This window comes from Chenopodium album, chromosome 1 (genome assembly GCF_948465745.1).
Source record: "Chenopodium album chromosome 1, dcCheAlbu1.1, whole genome shotgun sequence".
In the NCBI taxonomy this organism is placed as follows: domain Eukaryota; kingdom Viridiplantae; phylum Streptophyta; class Magnoliopsida; order Caryophyllales; family Amaranthaceae; genus Chenopodium; species Chenopodium album.
The window spans coordinates 74429822-74443709 of NC_137834.1; positions in this window are offsets into that span (position 1 = coordinate 74429822).

The following is a 13888-nucleotide window of genomic DNA, read 5'->3' on the forward strand; positions in this document are numbered from 1 at the left end:
GTTGCATTAATATTCAACCAATTTAGCGTAATAATAGTTTGGAGCGAATTGAACATTTTGTTTGTATGCCTTTGAGATCGCATGAATCATTTTTTACTATAAGAATTAAGTAGAGGCCAATATGGGCGAATGTGACTCCATAACTCACTTCGTACCATCATCCCTGATCCTTTTTTTGTGGTTCTGAACCATATGGAGTTAGTAATCTCATGGATTATGAATGGGGTGTAACCTTCACGGGTCAATCGTTGTTGCCTCCGTTGTCCCTTTATCGTGGTTTCCTTTTTATGATCCGTGAACGGTTTACAAGTTCCTACAAAACTTGTTGGCGGCTCCCTACTTTATTTTTCCCTAATCGTATTATGTCAATTCCCACTTCCTTTGAGTGCCAAGCGTATTCACCCATGCTTTTAATTAGGCGCACTTCGAACGACGCCTACAATTTGGCGACTCCACTGGGAAGGATTCTTGGTTATTTATCGATTTGAGTGATCGGTATTTAATTAAGATGAGTGGATGAGACTTGAAAGATTCTTGAATTGTATTCCTGCGATTTAATTGGCATTGTCACATATGCATATGATTTATTTAGGTTACCTATTTTGCCACAATAGTATGTGTTCTACGTATGTGGCTAGCCCGGGGGATTTATGCTCTATCAACCCGAAAATGCTCACGGCAATAAGAGTTTATCCGAGTTTTTAAATCAACCCAAACCATGGAGTCGAGTTCGATTTCATCACGAATGCGCAGAGACGCCCGTTGGCATACACCCCCAAGGGAGGCTGCCTTGCTAACGCGTCCAAACTCTTAACCATGGTACCATTTGACACCCAAAATCTTGACCATAGTCGAACATAGAATTTGACTTTAGGTTGCGAACTTCATTGCATCATGCGTGACGATATGCTTATATGTGCATTTTTTTTATTGAATTTTTTTAATTTTTTTTCTCTCTTATCAAACTCTCTTTTTTTATTATTAGAGTCGAGCCATAGATTTTTATTCCCGTATACTGCACAATTAAGAGTCAACTTGTTTTGGTCATAGCCGGAGTTCTAGAAAGAGTTACGTGTCGTGCCACTTATGGATATGTAGCCCCGATTTTTATCTTTGATTTAGAGTCACAGATCAAAATTTATAACCGATATACTACAGCCTGTCCAGTTTAGATTTCTTTTTAGCGTCAACTTTCTTTTGTTTTATTTTTTTAAATTTTTTTATATCTTTTCGTGTCAAGCTAGTATTAGCCAAATCCTTTAATCCGTGTCAACTCGTATAACATAGGATTATAGATTTTTATTTTATTTTTATACCCTTGAGTCCTAACTCTTCTAGAATTCTAGTCCTCTTCCCAGTTTCTTGTGATCGATTTTTGTACTAACGTATGTGTTCTTTGTCTTCGATTGTGGTTGATCTTATTTATGACTAACGATTTCCAAAGGACCGTTTTCACCTAGTAAATAGCATAAACATTAAAATTGGACAAAATTAATCAAGTTAGTTTTTCTTTTAGTTTTCCGTGCTATTTGGTCATTGGGTCCTTTGTTTTTCACAACGTCCTCACGTCTAGCCATGCGATCATACCATGAGTCTTAATATACTCATATAATCACACATGTTGAGTTATTGCACACACTTTGTCTTCGAGTTATGCATTATATTGTTTATGATTTTATACTAGGACCATTCATGCATCCCTTTCCGTCGTAACAGGAATGAGTGGAGTATTTCCCATCAGTGTTCAAAATTGTTTCATACACTCTTCTATTCCAATTCGAGTATTGAGTGAATGCATTAAGTGAGTTCATCCTTACACAGTACTTGAGTCTAAAATCACTAGGCAATAGTTGGAAGAATAAGGGGAACATCACTCCTTCCTTCTTTTCTTCTAATCAAAGCATCAACAACAAGAAACTTTTTTCCTTACCAGGTGGCAAGAAGTAACTCATAAACAACCATGAAGATAAAGCACAATGCAAGCTTCTCACCAAGATTTCATGTTTTCTTCTTCTTTTGTTTCAAACCCTTAGCTTCCCACTAAAAGTCTAGCATAGGTTCTCCTTATCCATGTGTCTATGTGTCACATTTCTTACCTTCTTCTCAAATGAGCATCTCTTTCTTACATTCGATCAGGTAATTAGAAAAAATAAAAAAAATTGCCGAACTAAACACAAGGTACACCAATGACTTGAGGCACCTTTAGAACCTTGTCATTCCCTATTAACCATTTAATCACATATCCATTTCTTCGTCAACCACTTTGAGCCTCGTCTAACGATTGACCTTATTTATTCATCCCACATTCACTTAACCCTTGGATGGGAAGGTGTGCAATTTGTGTAAAAATCAGAAAGCAAGTTTAAATTAAAAAAAAAATGGGAAAAGAATAAGTAAATAAAAAAAATGTCTAAAGGCAAGTGTTCCAATGTCTCCGATATGAACATGTCTCAAACTGCGTCTCTCATCGAGTGCTTGGTACCGTGCCTGAGAAACATGAATGCTAAGTGAGTGATGAACCGCATGATCTGAGATTGCCTACATTGATTCAAAAGAATGAAAAAAAAAAAACGAAAAGCCCAAAAAAAAAAAGAAAATAAAGAAAATAAACTTGTAAAGTCCAAATTTTCAAATACACAATTACACATCTAAGGGGCTTCTCTCGGGTCTTGAGCCTTTTACCCCTTTCTTCCTTAAACCATCAGCTTAACCACATTACAACCCTTGAAAGACCTCTTTGAGGTTTACTTACACTTGTGCAAAGTTCGGTTATAGCTACGTTCGGCCTGATTCCTAACGGATACGTAGGCAACCTCACATCGAGGTGCGACCACATTCAATATTCATATCCATGCATGATCGAGTCAAAGAATATCTAACGGTTACCCCTACCCATTTAGAGCTAGATTTGGGGGCTTGAACCTACATCATTTAGCCTACCTAGCCTAAAGAGTCATCATCTTTGACTCTTCTCACATATCTATCCATCGCCATAACCCTTGTAGCCAGCCTTAGTATCACATTCACACACTTCACTCACACATCCATATCTATATCAATCATCCTTCCTTTTAAGATCCCTTTATCATGAAATCTTGTTTCAACACTGTGCATGTTTCATCATATTTAAAGACAACATTCATTAGAAGAAACATTGTATACTTGCTTAGCTTCCTGACCTGAGCAATATTTATTGTTTCATGCATCGCATAATGTGTTGAGAAACATTTATATATCAATGATTTTTAATCATACAAAGCATATCGTGCTTAGCTCCTTGACCTAAGCAACGTTCATTATGCAATAATCACTTCATCTGTATACGTGCTTAGCTTCAAGACCTAAGTGACGTTCAAGATCGTTTCTTTACACCATATATGATGCTTAGCTCCATGACCTAAGTTCATTCATCATGTCACATGATGTAATTGTCCTTAGCCTCCTGGCCTAAGGACATGCATCATGCATACATTACTTTCAAGAAAAACAATTCAATCCATGCGATTCATTTTGCCTTTCTCAACGAAGAAGTTCAAAACTTCTTTCTTTTTTTTCGCGTCTTTTCTTTTGGGGAAGTTTAAAAAAACTTTTTCAAAATTTTCTCATCGAGGGAAGTTCGAAAATAAAAGTTCAGTTTTCACATCTTTCTTTTTCAGGAGAAAGTCGGTACCCTCTACTCATGACAAAAATTAACGGTAAAATTTTGCTTTTGCATCTTCGTTTGCTTGTGTCTGCACACACACACATATACACACACACACTCACAAGTCATACACATGTCATGTCACATCATGTCAAACTTGGTCAAGTCAGTGGTCAAGTCAATCACAATATATACAAGTCCATTGGCAAATTTATTTTTGCAGGTCTCATCTACAGCCCACGTTCGAGGACAAGCGAACCAACTACAGCCCACGTCCGGGGACAAGCGGACCATTTAAAGCTCACGTCTGGGGACAAGCGGACCATTTACAGCCCACGTCCGGGGACAAGCGGACCATCTACAGCCCACGTCCGGGGACAAGCGAACCATCTACAGCCCACGTTCAGGGACAAGCGAAACATTAACAGCCCACGTTCGGGGACAAGCGAACCAACTACAGCCCACGTCCGGGGACAAGCGAACCATCTACAGCTTACGTTCGGGGACAATCGAACCACTATCATTTCATGACGCAAGGTTCTCGATACACAGAGACTTGCAATCTCATCATTTGTCGACTTTCCTCAAGCATGGAAAGTATTATCCGGTGGATTTGTTCAAGCATAGAAAATCGCCAAATTCCTTTTTCGGCTTTCCTCAAGCATGAAAAGCATTATCGGTGGATTTCTTCAAGCATAGAAAAACGCCAAAATCATATGTCGACTTTCCTCAACCATGGAAAGTGTCATCCGGTAGGTTTCTTCAGGCTTAGAAAGCTACCAAACTCATCTGTCGGTTTTACTCAAGCATGGAAAGCATTTCAAAAAATGTCATTCGGTGGATTCCTTCAAGCATAGTAAAATACCAAACTCATTTGTCACCGATACACTGGTAACAGATAAGCGTTCTATCCCTATACTCTATTATCTGTTGAATTAACATTTTTTGCAGGTATCGGCGTATACAGAGTGATTTAGGATCACAAAACGTCTTAAATCATTCTCCGTCCCTATCGACTACTTTAACTATCATTTTCGAAACTAACGTTTCTACAAACTCAGTCAAAGTGGGGGCTTTTGTAGACAACTAAAAATGTCTCCCTAAAACCAAACCCGATGATGAACAACCTTTCACCGCCATTATTGGTCGGGTTGAGTATTTAATCTTGCAGTGCTTAAATCCATATTTCCATTTCATAAACCAACCCAATTCCTATCCCATTTCCCCAAACCAAAACTTTTTTTCCTCTTTTCGTGCCTTTAAACTCAAAATAATTCATTTCGTGTCCTATAAAATCATTCATTTCGTGTCATTTTTATAAAACGTTTAATACAGTTTATTTTGGTCAATAATCAGGGTCCAATGATTGAATAGTTGGATGGGGCTTGAAAATAGCTTTCCAACGATATATTATAAACCTAAATCCGAGTTATAACGAACAAGTTATGGCCAAAATATTAAACTGAGTCCAAACCGAACCTAAGCCCACCTTACCTACGACCCAATGATCATGATGAGGGTCCAAATTATTTAATACAATTCCTAAACCAATTAGGATTAATTTGAAGCTTATATAAGTTGCTAAAATATTTTAATTATCATTTTTGAAAAGATAAGATTAAAGAGTTCGAAATTGAATAAAACTCCTCTTTTTTAAAAGTCCTATTTTATCCGAATTGAAAGACGTTCAAAGATAGACAGATATGAATTTCGTGCCTCATATTTTTTATCTTAATTTTATATGGTTGGATAGCCCTTGAAATTATTTTTCCAATGATATATTATAATATCAATTCCGAGCTATAACGGAAAAGATATGAATTAAATATCTAACTCTATCCAAAACTGACACCGTGTCACTATTTCGGCTATATATTTTTTTCTATAACATATTTTAATCTGATTATAATTTTATTAGAAATTATACTTCAAGATCTTTCCAACGATATATTATTCATCTTATTCCGATTTCTGGATCAAAAGATACGATAAAAACAAAAACCGCAAAAACTGCTGTCTATTGCAAGAGTTTTATCCGATTCGAATTCATATCTTTTCTTTATTCTTCGACCCTCTTTTTTCTCTATAAATAGAATTCATATCACCCTTTTTCCAATCATCAACAAGCTTGATCATCAAATCCTTCTCTCTTCCTCTCTTTTACACCTAAAATCATTTTCTTCTCTCTCTCTCATATTCTAAGCCTTAAACCTATATTCCTAATTACACCATTTTCCCCTTAAACACTCTAAGGAGTTCATACAATACCCAAAGTTATATACTTTAACTAAGGCGTGAAAGGTACAAATAACTGAGGGTTTGGACCAAATCAAATCTACATTAATTTAATTTAATTTTCATTTGATTTATATTTTTATTGAAGTTACTAACAGTTTTTTCATGATGTAGCAATTCAAGGAAGCTTGGAAAGTGAGTAATTAATCACTTGATTACTCTTATTTTTATTCTTGTTGCTAGTATCAAGATTAGGTTTATTCATTATTTGATTTGACTAACGCTATTATTGTTGAATTGTTTCCCATATTAATGTTTATTCTATTATTTTTATGATCACCATATTGCATGTTTAAAGAGAATATGTAATTGAAAATCACGCCTAATAAGATAATTTGGACGACCGGTTTAGGTTCCTTTTTAACCTTATTGTTTAATCAAGTGGTCACGATATTTTAGAATTATATGTTGCATTAATATTCAACCAATTTAGCGTAATAATAGTTTGGAGCGAATTGAATATCTTGTTTGTATGCCTTTGAGATCGCAGGAATCATTTTTTACTATAAGAATCAAGTAGAGGCCAATACGGGCGAATGTGACTCCATGACTCACTTCGTACCATCATCCCCGATCCTCTTTTTGTGGTTCCGAACCATATAGAGTTAGTAATCTCATAGATTATGAATGGGGTATAACCTTCACGGGTCAATCGTTGTTGCCTTTGTTGTCCCTTTATCGTGGTTGCCTTTTTATGATCCGTGAACGGTTTACAAGTTCCTCAAAAACTTGTTGGCGGCTCCCTACTTTATTTGTCCCTAATCGTATTATGTGAATTCCCACTTCGTATGAGTGCGAAGCGTATTCACCCATGCTTTTACGTAGGCTCACTTCAAACGACGCCTACACGTTGCATATATTGTTTGGTGATCAAATTTTGAAAAAGGAAGAGCTAATAGAGGCCGCACTAGGGCTAGGATGACGATTCCCCTCTAAAGGGAACGTTATTTTAGTACCCTCGCTCCCGAACTTATTTCTGGTTTATAGACCAATTTGGGCATGGGTAAACTTGTGATTCGTGCAAATTATTCCATGAACTCCGCATGGAAGAAAGGCATGAACGATGTTTATGATTTTTTCCTAAAACTCATTGGCGACTCCCTACTTGTTTCTTACAAAAAAGTGTAATGATAGAATCAATTCTAATTCAAGGTCCTCCAAACAGTCAGGAATTCAAATCCTACTACACCCTAACAAGTGTAAAGTCCTAGGATTTTAAAGGGCCATGGGCATTTAAGGAGAGGACCCCTTACGATGGGATCACCCTCCTTACAGTGGCGACTCCACTAGGGACTTAGAGGTTACATGATTAATTCGTAGTTATGGTCCAAGGTTTCAAAAACTAGGTTGCCTATGGTTTGTAACGAGAATCAACTTGGATAATCTCTAGTTATAGAGCGAGACTTGAACGCATAATATCTTCCTTTTGCACAAAAGTAAAAAACCAAACAAGCAACATTGCATCATGCATAAGCATAGCACACTTAAACCATTAGGGATTGGCTCATTGACTAGGGGTCGCCAACACTAGGCTTCTATCCCGAAATCAATAACAATCATCCCACTCATATCGCCAACAAAATGTTGGGAGGGCAATGTCATAAGTCAACACGTTGAGTGATTGATTTGTGCTTCGTTTCTTAAGATATGGTACCTTTGGACACCCAAGCCTTTTTTAACCTTAGAATGGCATTGCGTGAATCTTGACTTATGGCATGCTTTTACGATTATGTGACTATATGCAACGTGTAAGGATAGTCTTTTTTTTTTTCTTTTTAATTTGGTCTAGGTTCCCAACTACGAAGTTGACTCTTCATGATTTTGCGTCATATTCAAACGATAGCATAAAAAAATCAAATAAAAAAATTTAAAAAAAAAACGATGACAAAAAGACGCTCGAATTAAAAAAAAAATCCTACGAACAGGTGGCGCGCGCAACTAAATGAGTTGCGCGACCCCTCCCAGTGCAAGAGATTTTGTTGCGCGCGATAGCCGCGCGCAACTAAATCACTTGCCCACGCCCATTGAATGAGTCAACTTTGATTTCTGAAAAAACAAATGGACTCGTCCGAACGATATCTTCATCGAATAATTTTTAAGAGTGATGCTATCCGTTTGAATATATTTTGCGTCTTTTCTTTTTTCTCCCTTTTTCAAACAAGCGTATCAATTTACTTATCCTTTTGTACTCCTTTTAGGGCCGGTTTCCAAGCTTGGGAAAGAAGAATCTTGGGCACTCGCATTCTACGTTTACCACCCAAAGATCAATCCCTTTCAAACTGCTCTTCTGCGACAACTAATCCTAGTCCAACAACAATGCCAAGCATCGAGGAACTTCAACAAAAGATTCTTTATTTGAGAGAGGAAAAGGCTGAAGAGGCCGAGGAGAGAAGAATTATGAAAATGGAAAAGGCTGAAAAGATAAATGCTAAAACCTTAGCCTTGCAAAAAAAGATGGAACAATTATTCATCAAACAAAAGTCGTTGGAGAAGCTAGTTCTTCGTTCTACAATGGGGATTAAGTACTTTGACGCAGAAAAGTCTGCTCCTTCCCAAAGACTTGCTTAACCGGAAAAGTTTGTAGCTACGGACTTGCCAATATTTAAGGTGACCAATAATCCACAAAATCATTTAATGTGTTTTACTGGCACTAAGGCATTAAAGGGTGTTTATCCTAAGATTTATGCTTTGACTTTCCCTTTATCCCTATACCCAACCGCGAGAGAGTGGTACTATTGGCTAGATAAAAAATTCAAGGCAACATGGGAAGACGTAGTTTCGGCTTTCATTACCCAATATGAGAGTGTAGACACCCATTTGTGTCTCCCCAAAACCAAATCCAGTGATGAGTACCTTTCACGTCGAATCATAATCGAATGAAGTAAAAGTGTGGAAAGTTTAGTGTTGCGGAAAGTTTTAATTTCGTTTCTCTTCTCTCTATTTTTGAAAACCTATTTTAAGAAAACATCCAATCCAGTTTGGTTGGTCCATGATATGGGTCCAATAGTAGTGTAAATGGATAGGGTTTGAAATGACCTTTCCAACAATATATTATAAGCCCAATTCCGATGAATATTGAGGAAGTTATTGCCAAATTACTGAACTGGGCCCGGTTTGAGCCTTATATGCGGCTTGATGATCTAGAGGAGGGCCTAATATGGATTTATCATTCCTAATGCAATTAGGAATGGTTTTAAGTCTTCTAGATTCTTCCAGAAGGTTCTTTTCATTCCTAATTTAATTAGCATTGATAAATTGACTTTTGTTTACTTTTTAGAGTTTTAATTAGAATCAAAGAATGTTTTTGAGGAAAATACGATTTAATCCTCCTGTACGGTTAAATTATATCTGATTTAGAAAACGCGTTAAAAACGGTATTAGCCAAAGGTCAAAAATAGTGTTCACCCCACTTGGCATAAGTTATGAAACAGGTTTTGAGAAGCTACACCACAAGGGACTAGTCATGCCCATAGGGCCTATCAAATATCCAGTTCCAGAAGCCATGCCACCCAAGTAGGACCCTAATAAGCACTGCAAATATCACCAAGGAAAGGGTCACGACACTGAGGAGTGTTGGAAACTCAAAGAATCTATTCAAGATCTGATCGATAACAATGAAACTTTCAAAATTCTAGCCATCGAAGAAGATCTAACATCCTTCGATCCATCAATTCTAATCACACCTGTAGGAGAGCCCATGATCGAGACAACTTATATAACCTCTCTCGATGAAGTGGCCATGATTGAAGAGGATGAAAGTCTTTTCTTAGATAATACCAGGGAAGACTCGTCAAGTCTAAAAGAGAACGTTCGAAAACTGCAAGATGTCATTGCCATGCTCTTGAATGTGGTAGAAGGACTAGCAAATCGGGTGATGGTCATCGAACAAAATTATCGCCAAGGGTTTAATGAAGAACTCAATGCTCCTAAGCCACGAGCAAAACGGGCCATTGAAGAATACACACCAATAGGAATGACATACAATGAAGCTTTTGATTGTCTTCACGATCAAGGTCTTATTCACTCCATTGGTCCCAGTCAAGACCCTCCACCTGAAAAACGTTTTCCTAATTGGGATCCAAATTCCTATTGTCGATACCATAGAGGTCGCGGTCACACTACTGAAAAGTGTCTCGCCCTCAAGGATCGTGTTCAAGACTTCATTGATTCAAATCTCCTTCATGTTTCTCCGCGCGACAAGAAGGTCAAGATTAGTAACGATAGTAACAGTGACTGTAAAGGGAAGAAGAACGACTACCCTTCTTCTTCCGTAAACACCTACTCTAATAATAGTGTTGGTACTTTCTACCTTAATGAGATCTTAGCCATGGATAATCGAGGATTTAGAAAGCAACAAAAAAAGGATTTTACCCCTATTGGAATCAGCTACGATGATGCTTTTGATCGACTCCATGCCAAGGGACTCATTACTCCTATTGGACCTCTTCAAGATCCCCCGCTAGAGAAGAGATTGCCTAGTTGGAATCCAAATGTGCGCTGCAAGTATCATCAAGGCAGGGGTCATGCTACTGAGAGCTGTTGAAAGCTAAAGGAGGCTATCCAACATTTGATTGATAATAACAAGCTTCCCATACCTCCCGTTAACAAGAAGAGCGAGTGATGATAAAGCAAACAACACAGGACAAGAGGCGAGCTTCAACGACGAGATTTCATGACATCTTTTTTCATTTTTTTTATTTATCCTTTCCCCAATAAGTCTAGCATAGGCACCTTTCTTTTCCCTTAGAATAATTTTGTAGATTATTTGCTTTTTCCCTTTTAATAAAATGAGCATTTATTTTCTTGCATATGATCATTTCATTACATTGCATAAAAAAAAAAATAAATCCATGTACAATCTAAGCACAAGGTATACCAATGATTTGAGGCACCCCTTGTAGCCACATCATATTACCTTTCACCTTTCTAATTTACAATCCTTTCTTCATAAACCACTTTGAGCCTTGTCTAACGATAGACCTTTCATTTTTTCAACCCATAACTACCTAACTTTGGGATGGGATGGTGTGCAACTTATGCAATTTTCAATTTCATAAAAATCTTGAGTGACTTCAAAAGATAAAATAAGTAAAAAAAAAATAAAAGTGTACGAAAAAGGCAAGTGTTCCAATGTCTTTGATATGAACACGTCTCAGATTGCGTTTCTTATCGAGTGCTCGGTACCGTGCCTGAGAAACATGAATGCCAAGTGAGTGATAGACCGCATGATCGGGATTGCCCAGACTTATTAAATAAAATAAATGCTAAAGCAAAAAAAAGAGAGCTAAAAAAGAGTAGAAACTCAAGCATAAAAATACAAAGATTCAAAAGCAAGGTTGCACACCTTGGGGGCTTATCGAGGGTCTTGAGCCTTTATCCCCTTCTTCTTCAGCCTTTAACCTAACCACATTACAACCCTTAAAAAGACCTTTTTGAGTTATACATACACTTGTGCGAGGTTCGGCTAGAGCTACGTTCGGCCTGATTCCTAACGGATACGTAGGAAACCTCACGTCAAGGTGCGGCCGTAATAAACATGCATTCACATCCACATCCACACATCCTGATCATATCAAGAGAGCTCCTATGCTCATCCCTATCCATGTAGAGCTAGACTTGGGGGCCTGATCCCTACATCATTAGTTTACCTAGACTAAGAGTCACCACCATTTGACTCTTTTCAATATATTTTCCCACACACTTAGCCCTTGCGGCCTAACTTTAGTTTCACTATCACACACTCACACATACATGACCAAATATACTTCCCTTAGGAACCCTTTGTCATGGAATCTTAACACACCGTTAAAGCATGCCTTGTCATATCAACATCACTCATCAATCATAATCGTTATTTCATCACGAAGTATGAAGTGCTTAGCCTCCGTGCCTAAGTTACCCAAATACTTTCATTATTGAAGTCAACCATTGAGATAGCCTAGGATGTGTTAATATTTTCACCTTGAGAGATAGTATCAAATGACATTTGACTAAGCTCATTCAACATGCACCTTCGAACACTTCGATTCTTCTTTTCGCGTCTTTCTTTTTCGGGAGAAAGTCAGTACCCTCCACAAAAATGACGGAAATTTTTTGCTTTTTTGCATTTTTGAGTCGCACGATCATAATACAATGCACACACGGGTCATGAGTCTAATACATGTGTCAAACACTTTGAGTCGAGTCAACCTCGAGTCAATCACAGTGAGTCAAGTTTATACCTTGAGTCATGTCAAGTCAATGTGTCAAACACACTAAGTCTTAGGGTAACCCTAAGATAATTAAAGAAATTAGCAAAGTTGTATAGTAAAAAAAAAATATAGGTGCAGCAGAATAGGGAAGACCCTACTCCAGCGCTAGATGACAACATCTAGCGTCTGGCAACAGTTTTTAGCTCCTAACGCTAGATCCCAGTGTCTGGCGACAGAGCCAATTATTGGCGCCAGAGATATTTCAGCAGCGACAGAGCTCGAAGCCTCTCAGAAAGGTGATTTCGACCTCATACAGCAATTGCGGGTTCCTTGGTACGCTAGTTAGCCCCTATAAGAAGCAAAAGTTCAAGCGAGATTTAGAGATCGGCAAGCGTTGGTCTTCGGAAATTTTTCTTCAGAATATTATCATCGAAGCTCTTTTGTTTAGAGACGCGTGGATAATCCTTTCAAAGCTCTTTTGCTCAGAGACGCGTGGGCATCCTATTTTCAAGCTCTTTTGTTCAGAGACGCGTGGACAATCCTCTCAAAGCTCTTTTGCTCATAGACGCGTGGGCATCCTATTTTCAAGCGCTTTTGTTCAGAGACGCGTAGACAATCCTTTTAAAGCTCTTTTGCTCAGAGACGTGTGGGCATCCTATTTTCAAGCTCTTTTGTTCAGAGACGTGTGGACAATCCTTTCAAGCTCTTTTGCTCAGAGATGCGTGGGCATCCATTACCAACCTTTTTTGTTCAGAGACGCGTGGACATATCATTCAGAAGTTCTTTTGCTCTAGAGACGCGTAGGCATCCTATCATCAAGCTCTTTTGCTCAGAGACGCGTGGGCATATCAATCAAAGCTCTTTGTTTAGAGGTGCGTGAACATATCCAAAAGAAGCTCTTTGTTCAGAGATAGGTGAACATCAAAACAGCAGAATGACGTTCCCTAGATTGTGGAGAGTTGTCACAAACAACTGAAGGTGATTTCAAGTGAATTTGTCTTCGATCATGTTCCCTTAGACGTGGAAGATGGTCACAAAAGCGGAAGAGGATTGTTTGAAGCGGAGCAATCTTCGATAGTGTTCCCTTAGACGCGGAATATTATCAAAGCGGAAGAGGATTGGTTCAAGAAAAGCAATCTTCGATAGTATTCCCTTGGATGTTGAATATTATCAAAGCGGAAGAGAGATCGTTTCAAGTGAAGCAATCTTCAATATTGGAAGCAGTTACAAGCGTAGTGGTTTTCAAGCGGGATGGCATTCTCTTGGAAGGAGGTCATCAAAACAACAGTAAAGCAACTTCAAATCGGTTACTTTCAGAGACGTGTGCTTGACGGTGCAAGATACGCGTTTCTTAACTCTCTTATCTCTTTGATTAACGCTAGTTTGCAGGTATCGGCGTTATAAGAGTGATTTAGGATCGCAGAACGTTCTGAATCATTCTTCGTCGCTATCAATACTGTTACTTTTGTTTTCGAAACTCGCGTTTCTCCAAACTCAGTCAAAGTGGGGGCTTTTGTAGACACCCATTTGTGTCTCCCCAAAACCAAACCTAGTGACGAGTACCTTTCACGTCGAATCATAATCAAATGAAGTGAAAGTGTGGAAAGTTTAGTGTTGCGAAAAGTTTTCATTTCTTTTCTCTTCTCTCTGTTTTTGAAAATATATTTTAAGAAAACAACCAATCCAGTGTTGTTGGTTGGTCCATCATATAGGCCCAATAGTAGTGTAGATGGATAAGGTTTGAAATATCCTTTCCAAC